A 15,034-nucleotide genomic window follows, 5' to 3' on the forward strand; every position below is an offset into this window, starting at 1 on the left:
AGCAAAACCTAATGGTCACTTGGGTAACATCTAAATGGAGAGAGGAGTGCAAATTGAAAACGTGTCGGCACACACAGCTGTACAACAGCGATGTAACAACAGGGAAGGTTTGAGACTATGGAGCTGCACATGGGTGTTTTTTGATGTGGGGGTCCACCCTTTCAGAGCTAAAGGGGACTATTTATACATTACCAGATAGTGTGGGAAATAAGTGGCTTCTGCTACACTGGCGAAGAGACACTGTGGGACATGGGCTCAGAGGGATTGGGGGTGAGTGGGCGAAGAGGGGCACAGGGGAATGAAAGGAGGGCCCAAGGGCCGTACTCTTGACTCAGCAGCCGTGGATACTAGGGGGAGGAGGCCACTGCTGTTGATTATGAAGGTTCGGGGGTAGACTATTGTTTGGGAGTGGTGGTGTGAGCGGTGGGGGGGGGGGCGGTCACAAACAAGGCCCTTTGTGCAGAACGGAGACGTGGGGAAGGTTTGGTTTATGAATTCACAGTTGGGGGGTGGGGAGGTTAAAAGTTTCAGTTAAAATAGTCGAGCGTCACAGTGGGTGCATTATTGGGACACGTGGGAGGAGTGGGGATTCCTCTAGAGACGGCAGGTGGATTCTCACTGGGAGAAGCACAGTGGATGGGGAATGCAATAATAATATAAATGGCTGAATTGGACATACTCTCCTGGAATGTCCAGGGATTAAATGTGGCAAGTAAGAGCATCAGGAATTGGGCACATACAGGAAATTAAGGCAGAGTGAGCACATCCATGGACACTGCACATGCTGCATGGATAGGTTTCTTTGGGGCCCACTAGCCATGGCCTTTCGACCGTGGCCACTGTACATGTTACACCAATAGATTTCTTCTGAGCTCACTAGCCATGGCCTTCAGCAGTGGACACTGTATGCATATGCCGTTAAGATAGCCCAGTGAGTTGAGCGCTCAATGATGTGACCTGTGTTTGATCTGCAGGTAACAGGTACAAATCCTGGCGAGGTTCACTCAGCCTTTCATCCTTCGGAGGTCAATCAAGTGAGTAACAATTTGGATGTATGTATATATGTTGTATGCAAACAGCATTGGATAAAAGCACTATATAAACAACAAGTTATTATGTTGCACCAATAGATATCTTCACAGCCGAATAGCCATGGCCCTTGACCACTGTACATGTTGCACCAATAGGTTTCTTAAGGCCATCTAGCCACAATCTTCGGCACACAGACCCATCACCCACTGCCTAGGATATCTGATCACTGCAGGTGAGAAATTACCTTTTTCCCCCCACTCTCTCCCCATTCGCACAGGATTCCCTGATAACAGCAATGAACTACATATACAGCAGCATTGAACTACTCATGCCCGCAGGATTACCCCGGTATTCCTCTGAAAATGCTTGAAAATCCCAAACTCTTCCCTTTCCTCACAGGGACCCACCAAAGGCCCCCTCCCTTTTCAATCCTCACTCCCACCCCCTTCACTCCGCTGAATTGCTTTAAACCTCCCTGGCCCTCTCCTGACCATTACCCATATCACAGTTTGGCTCGTGTGACACATTCCCTTCTCCAAGGTAGAGTTGATTGAAATGCAGGTGATGAATTTCAGGGGTTTTGTTGCGTTAAATGAGACCCCACCTGTCCAGCCAACTACCGCCCTATCTCTATCACCCCCCTTCCTTGGGAAACTCTTGGAGAAACTGGCCTTCCCCCAACTTACTTCTCATACTGAACTTGTTGGCTGTCTCCACAATTTGGATTCGGAGCATCTAGAGGCACGGAAACTGCTATTCTGCTAGCATCTCTGGATTCTAACTCTCCAGCTATCCTCGTTCTACTTGATCTCTCCACTGCCTTTGACACGGTCAACCATTCAATCCTCATAAAACGGCACGCCGACATCCTGGGTATCTCGGAGCCGGCACTGGACTGGCTGACGACCTTCCTAAGTGACTGTCCATCCCAGGTTATTCTGGGCACCTCCTCCTCCCCCAACTCTCTCTCCACCTGTGGTGTTCTCCAGGGCCCCAACCTCTCCCCTTGGCTCCTTAACAATTATCTTGGACCACTGGCACACCTCATTTCCACCTTCTCTCCTAACTTCCAGTGCTATGCAGGTGACACAACTTTTCTTCAAACTCCCTGCTGACCCTCTTCTTCCATCATCCCGGACTGCCCATCTGCCTTCCAGGCCTGGTGCACTTCCAAAGATCTCTGCCTCAATGCCAGCAAGACTGAGATCCTTCCTATTGGGACCCCTGATCCCTCTTTCTTCTCCTCACTTTGGCCATCCTCTATGGGCACTCGGCTTTCTCCTTCATCGGAAACAAGAAACCTTGGAGTGCTCTTCTACTCCTCTCTCTCCTTCCTCCTTCACATTCAGGACATTGACAATAAATCCAACTTTCAACTCTTCCTTCTCAAGGGGGACGTGGCATGATGGCTACGTGAGGGGACGTTCCTTGGAGGAGCTCCCGACGATCCGTTCATGATCATGGAAAGAAGTGATGGTTTTCGGCGGACTTTCGAGTCCACGGCGCATCCACGGGTGCATGAAAGCGGGGGGCACATGGTGAGGGCTCTCCCCACCGGCGAGACTGCATATTCTCAGAACTGGACTTCGCAGAAGGTGACAATCACGCAGGGAAAGGACAGCACCCAAGATGACCGCTCGTGGACAAAGGGCCATAAATGGTCCGTGAGGCGGAGAGGGACAGAACCGGCCGGAGCGAGGCGAGCGCACCGAAAAGAGATGCCCAACGAACAGGACGCATTGCATGCAATTATGGTCGGTGGTGTGGACAAAAGTACGGGTCCCAACTGAGGAGGCCCTGGATTGTGGCGTGCCCGCAGGGCGGTCCTGAGTTTAACAGAGGCTTCCAGCGGAGGGGCTGGCGAGCGGACCCCGCGAGGCGCTCCATAGGACCGGAGATATAGACAAAAGGGCCGCAGCATTTTAGCCCTGTGAGCGCACAGGCTGCAGCAGGGACACAGCCGGTGTGGGTTCGCCGTGAGGCGGAAGCAAAGACACCCAGACGGGGCCCCACGGTACGCCAGAAGTACCCACTGCCCTCACGCCTGAGCGGAGGGGGGGCAGGCACAGTGCGGGAGTGAGCGCGGCGCTGTGGCTAGGAAGCCAACGGTGAGCACCGGCGATAAGGCCGGATACACTGTGTCTCCCATTGTTGCGAGCACCCGATGTGCGCATAGGAGCGCCGGAACGGCTGGGGGGAAGCCCTGTGGGCACACACAGCAACCACGGACAAGCCCTGCCCGCATAGCGCGGATGTGTTGGCCGCCCACATGGGCTAACGCAAACTCTTGACTGCGAGCGAATACAAATATGAAAACGACAGGATACATTGTAGCCCCGTTCCACCGCTGGAATAGCAGTCGAACTGAGCCTTGTGAACACGAATGGGGCAGGACATATATCAGGGGAGCAGCGGCCTCGGAAGGGGGGCCGAGGAACAATCCCCCTTGGAGACACGAAGTGGAGTGGATGCAGCGACAACACAGGTTCCAACACGGACACGGCACACCGAGTGAGCGGGCATTGGCCTGATTACGCTGGGCTTGCACCTTGGAACGTAGGCGCGAATAGTGCGCAAGTACGTGGGCGGACACAGCCCACTCTGGGCTGTGTGGCAGACGGGCACAGGTTTGGACGGCAACGGGTGGTCTGCGACCACGCAGACAGTGCTGTGAAGAGGAGCACAGCGGGATCTTGCCCAACCAACGCAATAGGATGTCTTTTCCAAGGTGGTGCGACCCCGGATCAAGCAGCCCACGATGGAAGCCTATGCCAAGTCGCCCCCGGGCGCAGAAGGGGGCAAGAGCAAAGAGACCCCTGTGGCGGCGACGGACCCACCTGGTACTATCCAGGAGGTGCTGGCAGCAATTGCCGACTTGAAAGTGGCCTGGGAAACGAAGTTGGGCCTGGCCATGAAAGAGCTGCAGGAGGGCCTGGACCTCAAGATCGGAGCGGTCCAAGAAGAGGTGAACCTGTTGCGTCAGGACGTGCGAATGATCGCGGAGCGCACTGGATAACTTGAGAAAGAGCTGGCCCCGACCGCGGAGGCATGCACTGCACATGCTAAGGAGCTTCATGCCCTCGTGCAACGAGTGGGCAATCTGGAGGACAGAGCAGAGCAAGCAGAGGGGCGCGCCAGACGCAACAACATTCGCATAGTGGGTGTACCGGAAGGAATGGAAGGACCGAACCCCACTGAATACGTTGAAACCATGCTCTTGCAGGAGATTACAGGCTGGGAGCTGACCCAGGGGTTCGCAGTTGAAAGGGTGCATAGGGCCTTGACCAGGAGGCCGGCCCCAGGAACCCCCCCCCGCGACTGCTGATCGCGAAGATCTTGAACTATCGTGACCGCGAAAAGATTCTCGAATTTTTCTGAAAAGGAGGTACGATAGAAAGGGGGTCAGCGAAAATAACGGCGTATCCGGACTATACGCTGCTTGTACAGCACAGTCGAATGAACTTTGGATCGGTGAAAAGGAGGCTTAGAGAAGCAGGCCATCGCTACATGTTGCTCTAGCCGCCAGGTTAAAGGTGTTTTACAAGAACAGATCCCTTTTCTTTGAGACACCGACTGAAGTGATGGATTGGCTGGATATGCAGGGTCGACCTCAGGAACCGGATGTCCAGACGGAAGCGGCTGGAGATAAGTAGCACGTTGCTGAGGCGCCCGTGGTGCCATAGTCATGACATTGGGACTGGTGTTACGCTCACCTGACTCCCACGGAGGCGCTGGCCTGGTTCGCGCTGCTGTGACCTCTTCTAAGGTGATGCGCAGGGTTCGGAAGACGGACTGGACCGGGCCCCCAAATCTGGCTTGTCTGCCTCGCAGAAGTATCCTTCTGTAGGCGAAAATAGGAGATTAACTGTCTGCAGGGTAATGCAATCAGCCTCCCACTTTCCCCTCTCACCCTCCTCGAAACCCTTCTGTGATTCCTCGTTGCGTCTCACCTTAGGGTCTGGAAGGGCGAGCTCTCCATCCTGCTTCTGATGCAGGGGCGCGTTGGTATCCAGTTACTTCACTGGATTTTCGGATTGGTGAGAACAAACTTGCTTGGCTTCCAGGTAAGTTTTTTGATAAGAGGTTCCCCTTGTGTCCATGCATTAATGTACTAATGCTAGTGTCTTTTTCCCCATAGGGGCCGGGGTACGGAATGCCGGGGAACAGGCACCGACCCGAGATGAGAGGTGAAATCCCTGTAAAATCAGGTAAGTCTTTAATGAGCGTTTCTTTGGTAATGTCTTTTCATTCGCTCATTAACGCTGATGTCTCTTTTTCCCCTTAGGGGCCGGGGTCCGGAAATGCCAGGATGCGGCGCGGACCCGAAATGAAGAGGGAATGAATCAACAGGTAAGTCTTAACATGGAGATTTAGCTTTCCATATTCCCCTCTCTCTCTCACCTTTTGTTCTGGTCTTTTTCTCCCTAGGTGCTGGGGCGTGACTGCGAATCCGGATGATCGCTGCTGAACATAGAGGCGCCCTGTAAAGGTGAGTGGAATGCGGCGCTGCAGCGATCGACGCGATGAGCTTTTAAATAAAAGTCTTCCTTTTCAGGATTGTCGGCGAGATGTCTCTGGGATGCGGATTTAGCAGGTAAGGACTTTTCCTTCTTCTGTTCTCTTCTTCTCTTCCTTTGCAGGTGATCCAGGATGCTAGCAGGTGTGGCAGAAGTCAGGATGCAGGAGCAGACACGGTGAGCGTCCAGCTGCTAGATGCAGAACAATGCGAAGCATGTGTAGCTGTTCGGGTGGGGTTTAAATAGCCTTGGAAGAAGTTCCAGGTATGTATCCTTCCTCCAATCAGGTATGTATCCTTCCCCGACCACGCCCGGATGGTAAATTAGTCCCACAGGTAAAGTAGTTCCTTTCAGGCCTCAAGGAGGCCGGGATCCTGCAGCATGGTCTGCATCAGGTAAGTGCACCCAAGCACTCCCATAATGAGCCTGGCGCCATAGGCACCAGGACACTGTCCAAAGGGCCCCTATATGGGGTTGCTGGGGCCTTCCTTGGGGACTGGATGTCTGCTTTCGGGGACGCAGGGCTTGAACCGGCTCCCCGGGAGCAGGCATCATGACAGCACTCCCCCCCCCCCCCCACTACCCCCCCCCCCCCAAAGGCCCTTCCCAAGGTTGTTCCCTCCGGGGGTTTTGGTTTGTCTGGGAAGAGTTGGTGGAATTTCCTGACTAAACGAGGTGCATGCACATGGTCGCTGGGTTCCCACGACCTCTCCTGAGGTCCGTACCCCTTCCAATCAATTAGGTAGAACAGTTTTGACCTAAACATTTTTGAGTCTAAAATGTTCTTCACTTCGAATTCAGGCTCCCCATCTATTAGAATAGGTTCTGGAGGTTTGAGTAGTCGGGTTCCGGGTACCACTGGTTTCAGAAGTGACACATGAAAAACAGGGTGAATTTGCATACTAGCTGGTAAATCAAGTTTAACAGCCACTGGGTTAATTATTGCCGTAATAGAATAAGGTCCCAGATATTTTGGGTTAAAAGTTCGAGGCCCTTTCAGTGGTAAATGTCTCCCCAATCTGATACAGAGGTGCTTCACTCCGATGTAGATCAGCATTCTCCTTGTATTTTCTCTTGGCTTGTTGTAAATGCGTAGTTGCCTCTTTGAAGGCTTGGGTAATTGTAGAATGCAGATGTTCTACTGCAGGCATTCCGAGGTTCTGAGGTGAGTCAAGGTTTGAGGTTCGAGGGTGATACCCAAACAAAGTATAAAAAGGACTGTGGCCAGTTCCAGAGGGTACCGAATTATTATATGCGTATTCGGCTATCCAAAGAATGTCTTTCCAGTTGCTTTCAGATTGCTGTAACATACACCGTAAATACTGCTCAAGGGTCTGATTTGTCCTCTCGGTCTGACCATCGGTCTGAGGGTGGTGACTGGTCGATAATCTTACGTCGATCTGCGCCATTTGATAACATTTGCGCCAGAAATGGGAAATGAATTGGCTTCCCCGGTCAGAGATTAGTATAGATGGGAATCCATGTAGCTGAACAATATTTTCGAGGAATTCTTCGGCTAGGACAGAAGCTGAAGGTAAACCTTTCAAAGGAATAAAGTGGGCCATTTTGGAAAACAAATCCACAATTACCAGAATAGTATTGTACCCTGAACAAGGAGGCAGGTCCGTAATAAAATCCATTGATAGAGTGTGCCAGGGTGCTGGCGGTATGTCCAGAGGTTGAAGGAGACCGGCTGGTCTTTTCTTTTGACTTTTATTTTGGGCGCAAACACCACAGGACATCACAAAAGATTTAACATCTTTTCGCCAAGAGGGCCACCAAAATTGTCGTTTCACCTTTTCCTCTGTCTTGGCAATACCGGGGTGTCCCTCTATTAATGTATCATGATAACCGGAAATAACTAGTTTGTGTAATTCCTTATGTGGCAGGAATAAGCGTCCTTGGAAATAAGGTAAACCATTATCTATGGTAAAGTCTGATCCCTTTTGTATCCATTCCTGTAAGGTTGTAGGGTCCAGGAGTTGTTTCACTCTGGCTTGAATGTCTTCAAGCGTCTGTAACAAAGTCATGCCTAGAATCCTCTGTTCGGGAATTATTGGTACTGGTGCTGAGTTTGTATCAGATTCTCCCATTCCAATTCGGGATAAGGCATCTGCTTTGCCATTCTTGCAGCCAGGTCGATAGGTAATCACGAAATCAAATTCAGCGAAAAACAAAGCCCATCTGAGCTGCCGTGATGACTGAGCCTTGGCGGTTTTCAAATACTGTAAATTCCGGTGATCAGTGATCACTGTGATGGTATGTCGAGCGCCAAGCAGATAATGCCGCCAGGCTTTAAAAGCGGACTTAATGGCTAACAGTTCTTTGTCCGTGATTGCATAATTAACCTCGGGTGCCGAGAATTTTCTGGACCAAAATGCTACGGGATGTAGTTGGTTGGTTTCAGGATCTCTTTGGGACAGGACAGCTCCCATGGCTAGGCTGGATGCGTCAGTCTCGACGACATAAGGGAGATCGGGACGCGGGTGTTTCAATATAGGTGCGGAGGTAAACTTAGCTTTTAAATCCTGAAAGGCCTGCTCGGCATCTTCAGACCATTGAAAACGTTTATTTTTCCTCAAGAGTGCAGTAATGGGTAGTACCACGCGTGAAAATTCTGGGATAAACCTGCGATAGAAATTGGCAAAGCCGAGCATGCTTTGAACCCCTTTTACAGAGCTAGGTGATTGCCATTTGAGGATGGCATCCACTTTTCTTGAGTCCATTCGGACTCCTTTGGGTGTCAGGATGAAACCTAGAAACTCGATTCTGTGGTATGGAAAACACATTTCTCCAATTTAGCAAATAGTTTGTGTTGGCGCAGTTTTTCAAGTACTTCCCTGACTTGTTTTCTGTGATCAGATTCCGAAGAGGAGTACACCAGAATGTCATCGATATATACGACAACACAAACATCGATGAGTTCCCGAAGGACATCATTCATGAACTATTGGAAGGCAGCCGGCGCATTACACAATCCGAAAGGCATCACCTGGTACTCGAATAATCCGTATTTAGTACAGAAGGCAGTTTTCCATTCGTCGCCTTCTTTAACTCGTACCAGATGATAAGCCCCCCGGAGAACTAACTTGGTGTATATGCAAGCGTCCTTCACCTGGTCAAGGAGTTCAGGGATCAGAGGCAGAGGATAACGGTTTTTAACCGTTATCTGGTTCAATGCGCGGTAATCGATACAAGTTCTAAGGTCGCCTTCTTTTTTGGGCACGAAGAACAAAGCCGAGGATGCCGGGGACTTTGACGGGCAAATAAAACCATTAGCTAGGTATTGATCCAAATATTGTCTCAAATGCAGATTCTCAGGTTCGGTAAGGGCATAAATCCTGCTAAAAGGGGGTTGTGCACCGGGCACCAGATCGATTTGGCAATCGTACGATCTGTGAGGAGGTAACGTGTTGGCCTGTTCCTTTTGGAAGACCTCCTGAAAGTCTTGGTATTCCGGAGGTAGTTGCATGGAGGCAGAGGTTACAGATGCTAGATTAATCTTCAGGTTTTCTGGGTAGCAGGTTTGTGTACAATCCGTGAAGGTTATTCTCTTAGCTCGCCAATCAATTCGAGGATTATGTGTCTCTAACCAAGGGATTCCAAGAATAACCTGAAACTGTGGAGCCTTGATTACATCAAACACAACACCCTCCCGGTGGCCTTCGGGACCAATAAGAGTCACCTCAGTAGTGGAATGTGTTACCGGTCCAGAGGCAATTTTAGTTCCATCGACTGTGGTGATGACATCTTTGCTGGTTTTAGGACGGAGAGGGAGGTTAATCCTAGAGACCAATTCACGATCCACAGTTTCCAATAGCCCCACTATCGATGTATGCCTTTACTGCATGCAACCGCTTAGGCTGTTCTGGATCTACGAGAACCATTGGCACAATGAAATGCGAGGTCTGAGAGTTAGTTTTCAAGCTCGGCAAGCGGACCCCTACACTTGTCGGGCGGAGTCGTTTCCCGAAACAGAGTCTTCATGGTTTTTATCAGCGGCTCCTACCGCCTTTCGGGGCGGTTTTGCCGGGCAATCTCGTAGAAAGTGTCCAGAATTCCCACAATAAAGACATAATTTTAACTGCCGCCTCCTTTCACGTTCTTTTTGAGTTAAGGGTCCTTTAACTCCTCAAATTTGCATAGGCTCAGAGACATCAACTCCCTTGGGATTAGCATGGGTCTTGACCAACACCCGGGTCTCAAACCTGGACCGATCTGCTTTTCTGTTTTGAAGTCTGTGATCCCATTGGACCACTAAGTCTATATACTCTGTGCATTCTTGGGGCGGATTTACAACTTGGGCCAAGACATCTTTAAGTTCTCCGCGAAGGCCTCGATAAAACAACGTGACTCTTTTATCCTCTGGCCATCCCGTTTCCACGATTAGTCTATTAAAGGTTGCAATATAGGATAGGAGGTCCTGATTGCACTGTCGCAGGGATAGAAGTTCGTCATCCAGAGCCTGCCCCTGAGAGTGTCGAGCAAATAACCTTTCCATGCTTGCTTGAAACCTTTGAAAATCACGGAGAATCGGGTCATCTTGAGTAACCAGTGGAACTGACCAATCGGCAGCGCAGCCGGTGAGATATGACAATACAAAGGCTACCTTGGTCTGATCATTAGGGAAGGCCCCAGGTCTGCATAGGAAGTGCAAACGAGACTGATTCATGAATACGGCGAATCGTTTGGGGTCCCCAGCAAAGCGTTCGGGTGGGGCCAGCGGCATGTTTCCAGGTAGATTAATCTGCACAGGGTTACTGGAAACCACAGGTGCAGGGTTCCCTCCGGAACCGGGTAGAGGAGTTTGCCCAGCTTGACCTTGCAAAAGCTGTCTGGCCAGGTCATCAGTTCTTTCCTTTGATATTATTAATTCCCTCCTGAGGGCATTAGTCTCTTGACGAGCGGCATGTACTTCGGCCCGTAATTCCCCCAGTAATTGGGCCAACTGATCAGTCTCAGAACTTTCCATAGCACCTGGGTGGGAATTTGTAGGAAGGCTTCGCGTTCTGTTACGCTCACCTGACTCCCACGGAGGCGCTGGCCTGGTTCGTGCTGCTGTGACCTCTTCTAAGGTGATGCGCAGGGTTCGGAAGACGGACTGGACCGGGCCCCCAAATCTGGCTTGTCTGGCTCGCAGAAGTATCCTTCTGTAGGCGAAAATAGGAGATTAACTGTCTGCGGGGTAATGCAATCGGCCTCCCACTTTCCCCTCTCACCCTCCTCGAAACCCTTCTGTGATTCCTCGTAGCGTCTCACCTTAGGGTCTGGAAGGACGAGCTCTCCATCCTGCTTCTGATGCAGGGGCGCGTTGGTATCCAGTTACTTCACTGGATTTTCGGATTGGTGAGAACCAAACTTGCTTGGCTTCCAGGTAAGTTTTTTGATAAGAGGTTCCCCTTGTGTCCATGCATTAATGTACTAATGCTAGTGTCTTTTTCCCCATAGGGGCCGGGGTACGGAATGCCGGGGAACAGGCACCGACCCGAGATGAGAGGTGAAATCCTTGTAGAAATCAGGTAAGTCTTTAATGAGCGTTTTTTGGTAATGTCTTTTCATTCGCTCATTAACGCTGATGTCTTTTTCCCCTTAGGGGCCGGGGTCTGGAAATGCCAGGATGCGGCGCGGACCCGAAATGAAGAGGGAATGAATCAACAGGTAAGTCTTAGCATGGAGATTTAGCTTTCCATATTCCCTTCTCTCTCTCACCTTTTGTTCTGGTCTTTTTCTCCCTAGGCGCTGGGGCGTGACTGCGAATCCGGATGATCGCTGCTGAACATGGAGGCGCCCTGTAAAGGTGAGTGGAATGCGGCGCTGCAGCGATCGACGCGATGAGCTTTTAAATAAAAGTCTTCCTTTTCAGGATTGTCGGCGAGATGTCTCTGGGATGCGGATTTAGCAGGTAAGGACTTTTCCTTCTTCTGTTCTCTTCTTCTCTTCCTTTGCAGGTGATCCAGGATGCTGGCAGGCGTGGCAGAAGTCAGGATGCAGGAGCAGACACGGTGAGCGTCCAGCTGCTAGATGCAGAACAACGCGAAGCACGTGTAGCTGTTCGGGTGGGGTTTAAATAGCCTTGGAAGAAGTTCCAGGTATGTATCCTTCCTCCAATCAGGTATGTATCCTTCCCCGACCACGCCCGGATGGTAAATTAGTCCCACAGGTAAAGTAGTTCCTTTCAGGCCTCAAGGAGGCCGGGATCCTGCAGCATGGTCTGCATCAGGTAAGTGCATCCAAGCACTCCCATAATGAGCCTGGCGCCTATGGCGCCAGGACACTGTCCAAAGGGCCCCTATATGGGGTTGCTGGGTCCTTCCTTGGGGACTGGATGTCCGCTTTTGAGGACGGAGGGCTTGAACCGGCTCCCCGGGAGCGGGCATCATGACAACTGGAATATAGAATAATATGGTGTTTGCGGGGAGGAAGTCATGGTATCTGCTGGTGGGTCCCGTTGAACGCACTTCTCCTAAATAGATGACTGGGAGCTCCTAGGAAGCACCCTCAGAACCCAATAGTAGTACACTTAGTTAGGTCACTGTTAGATAGGTGACACCCTGCGGGGTCCTTGTCCTCGGATACGAGACAGGTCCAGACGTGGGTAGACCTGAGATCCAGGGATGGAGCTGGGCTATTGTTGGGGGCTGGTAGGGAGGAGGGGGGGGTTGTGTGCAGTGGTGTGGAGTTCGGGGGTGGGGAAGGGGGTGTGTTGTTTGTGAATAGCAGGGAAAGAGCCAGAAAACAAAGCATTGTGGGTAGGGATGGGATGGGGATGGGATGGGGATAGTCCGAACAGATGGCATCGGGTAATCTTAGAATTGTGACCTGGAATGTACGGGCCTTAACAGCTACTTGAAACATAATAAAGTGATGCTGTACTTAAAGAGGATGCGGGTAGACATAGCCCAGCTGCAGGAGACTCACCTGACTAGGGAAAGGCTGGAGGTGGTCACGAGAAAATGGAAGGGCAATGTTGTGGGTGCGGCGTATTCGGCGTACGCTAGAGGGGTTATTACTTGGGTGGCGCCGCATGTGCCGTTTCGGGTGCTTGGCTCTACAGTAGACCCGGAGGGTAGACTGGTGGTGGTAACGGGTCTCCTGGAAAACAGGGAAGTGCATATCATAAATTTGTACGCCCCCAATAACGAAACAGCGGCATACTTTAGGACCCTTTACTGTAAACTGGGCCCCCTGGCAGGGGGCACGGTGGTGTGTGGGGGGGGGACTTTAATTGTACCATTAACCCCAGAATGGATAGGTCCATCGACAGGGCAGGGAAACCGGCACCGGCGGCCAAAGCGCTGGGAACCTTACTGAAAGACCTATGCCTAGAGGATGTGTGGAGAAGGTTGCATCCTACGTATAGGCAATATTCACACTACGCAGCGCCACATGATTTGCACACAAGGCTAGATTACATGTTTGTAACGGCCGAGACAGTGCGAGACATAGTGGGGGCGGAATACAAGGCCCGAGTACTATGTGACCACTCACCCTTGGTGGTGGAGTGGAGACACCAGCCCCCAAGACTGCGGATCCCGACATGGTGACTCAGGACTGAGGCACTGCAGGACGAGGGGTTTCGGGAGGGTCTGAGGGATGCTATCGAAGAATACTTTGATATAAATACGGGAAGCGTACGCTTTGTGGGCACACTGTGGGAAGCGTTTAAGGTGGTGGTGCGTGGGGTAGCCATTTCCAAAGCTAAGGAGCTCCAGGGGGGCATTGAAAGGGAACTCCAAGAAGCGGAAAGGGAGCTAGAGGATCTCACACGCTGTAAGAATACTGCTCATGATAACGGAACCAAGATAAAAGAGCTACAGTTGTCCTGCAGTGCACTCTGGGACAGGCTGTGCAGACTCAATTACAGGAAATACACGGAGAGGATACACGCAGGGGGCGACAAGCCGGGCAGACTGCTGGCCTGGCTGTATAAGAGTGAGACCCCCCCGCTCAGTGATCAGTGAGATTAAGGATGAGAGAGGTTGCATATGCAACACCCAAGAAGGGGTAAATGAGGAGTTCCTTAAGTTTTACAGACATTTGTATGAGGACACGGGGGAGGATATGTGTCAAGACATACTGGACACATTGGAGGACAGAGTTGCCCACCCTGGATGAACTAGAACACACAGAGTTAGACGCACCTGTCACCTCGGATGAGCTGGAGGTGGTGATTCGGAATCTGCCCACATGCAAGGCGCCTGGTTCGGATGGGTTGCCTAGTGAGTTCTACAAAACATACAAGCAGGAGCTGCTTCAGCCACTGCTTGCCACTTTCAACGAGGCCTACGAACAGGGGGAACTCCCACTGTCCCTCCGCGAGGCTGTGATCATCCCACTCTTGAAACCAGGCAAGCCGGCCGTGGAGTGTGGGTCGTACAGACCGTTGTCCATGCTCAACCAGGACAGCAAAATACTCACGGCAGTACTGGCTAATAGACTGAAGAAGGTGATCGGGAAACTGATACACCCAGATCAGACGGGATATGTTCCAGGCAGGAACATCACCGATAACCACAGGAGGCTTCACCATATCATTGACCAAAATGAGGAGGACACGGGCGAGTTGGCCCTGGCTGAAAGCGGTCCTGAAGGGGTGCGGAATGGGACCTGGATACCTCAGATGGGTCCAGTTGTTTTACAGCACTCCGATAGCGAGAGTCAAAACGGGGTCCATAGTCTCGGATACCTGGCAACTTAGCAGGGGGACCAGACAGGGATGCCCCTGGTCACCCATGCTATATATACTGGCACTAGAGCCATTGGCAATATGCCTGCGACAACAATATGGGGAGGTGGGCATAAGCACTGCAAGTGGAGGGCACCTGATATCACTATATGCGGATGACATGCTCCTTTATTTGCGTTATCCGGAAGAAAATCTGCAGTATGTGTTGGAGGTAATGGAACGGTACGCCACCCTTTCGGGCATATCGGTGAACCCTAGAAAGTCTAGTCTGTTTCCTTTGGTAAGATATAGGAAGGTCCCAGTACAGAGGCTGCCCGTCCTGCCAATACCATGGCAGACTGAGACATTTAGGTATTTGGGAATAAATATTTACCACAGGGTCGAGGCGGAACACAAGCATAACACAGAAAAAGCGATAGAGGGGATCAAGAACAGCTTGGTATTTTGGTCTAGATTGCCCCTGACCATGATGGGAAAAGCAGCCTTGCTCAAGATGGTGGTCCTGCCTAGACTCTTGCACTTTTTCGTGAATGTCCCGTTTTTGATACCTACGAGCCTATTTGTGAAACTTCATAGCGTGTGTAGGGGTTTCGTGTGGGGTAACTCCAGGAACAGGGTGGCTCTGTGGAAGCTCCAGAACCCATGTGACAAGGGGGGCATAGGCCTGCCAAATTTTTAACTCCATTACCTGGCGGGGCAGCTGCTGTATGTGGCCAGGTGGCTTTCGGTTTCGGATGACGACTCGGCGGAAGCTAGGCTTCTGCGTGGAGACTCGGCCCCGTACTTTCTGAAGGAAGTG

At 51.3% G+C, this 15,034-nt stretch overlaps 1 protein-coding gene across 4 annotated transcripts in view; it reads right to left on the bottom strand.

Moving 5' to 3' along the window:
* Positions 1-15,034, bottom strand: part of ARB2A (ARB2 cotranscriptional regulator A) — a 2,893,216-nt gene that overhangs the window by 2,576,638 nt on the left and 301,544 nt on the right. The window lies entirely within an intron of this gene.

Source organism: Ambystoma mexicanum, chromosome 6p (assembly GCF_040938575.1).
Source record: "Ambystoma mexicanum isolate Mex_15411 chromosome 6p, UKY_AmexF1_1, whole genome shotgun sequence".
Lineage (NCBI taxonomy): Eukaryota > Metazoa > Chordata > Amphibia > Caudata > Ambystomatidae > Ambystoma > Ambystoma mexicanum.